The following is a 1237-nucleotide window of genomic DNA, read 5'->3' as shown; positions in this document are numbered from 1 at the left end:
TTTTTTTTTTTTTTTTTTTATGTCTGTTGCCACTTTTTCTCAGCTCTCACTGGACCGATTTCTTTCAAAAATACATCAAAAGATCACAAATCTAGTTAAAGACATTACCCTTAAAAATTGAAAGAATTCCCTCGTTCTCCGCAAATGTGGAAAATATCCAAAAAAAATTACAAATTTAAAAATCGCTAATTTTCGAAATTTTTTCACTTTTTTTTCTTAAAACATCCATAACTTTTTGAAAAATCAACAAATCAACATAATTTTTTTTTATACTAAAACCTTAGATATTTACCTTTCATTTGATATCATTTTTTTGAAAATCTATCACTTAACCTGCTCATTGGGGGGGATTTAAAATGGCAACTTTTTTACAAAAATTAATTTTTTCAACTTAATTTTTGAAAATGTTCCGGAAAGACTGCGTCCTTTAAACATATATCAAATTAAAGCTTATTTTATGTACTACAAAATGAAAAAAAAAAATTTGTCCCGACACTTTTTCTTCTACATTTAAACGGCTGCCGTAGTTAAAAAAACACTATTTTTGTGTTAAAATTTTCGATTTTAAATTTTCAACTTAAAAATGTTATAACTTTGAATTTAATGAAAATGAATTTTTATTCAATGACAAAGACGCCTAATATTTTATTTTTAGTCATTTAAAATACAAAATAAATCCGATTTTAACAACATCATTGTTGTAATAATCAGTTACAACACAGATTTTTACTTCACTATTGATAAACAAAACATTGTATTTCAAACAGCCTGTGCCTCTTAAAATAAAAAGTTCTCTGATTATCTATTTATAGTATTTAAACCTTAGTTACTAATATTTTACAAAAATAGTTTATATGTAATTTTGAAACCAAACGAACGTTTAAAACGATATAGTCAATTAGATAACTGATAACACTAATAACTTGATTCAATAATGATTTCGTTGTAAGTTTTTTTTTTTAATTTTTTGTATTCTTATACTATGTTAAATAGACTATTTGCATTATTAGCTTCGATGCGAAGCTGAGAAGGTATTAATTTTACTATGACGTATTTTTTTTTTTTTATGTCTGTTGCCACTTTTCTTCAGCTCTCACTGGACCGATTTCTTTCAAAAGTACGTAAAAAGATCACAAATCGTATCTAGTTAGAGAAATTACCCTTAAAAATTGAAAAAAATTCCCTCGTTACCCGCAAATGGGGGAAATATCCAAAAAAATTACAAATTTAAAAATCG

This window comes from Daktulosphaira vitifoliae, unplaced genomic scaffold, assembly GCF_025091365.1.
Source record: "Daktulosphaira vitifoliae isolate Bord-2020 unplaced genomic scaffold, ASM2509136v1 Scaffold_1, whole genome shotgun sequence".
Classification (NCBI taxonomy): domain Eukaryota; kingdom Metazoa; phylum Arthropoda; class Insecta; order Hemiptera; family Phylloxeridae; genus Daktulosphaira; species Daktulosphaira vitifoliae.
Note: the sequence above shows the minus strand (reverse complement) of the source record.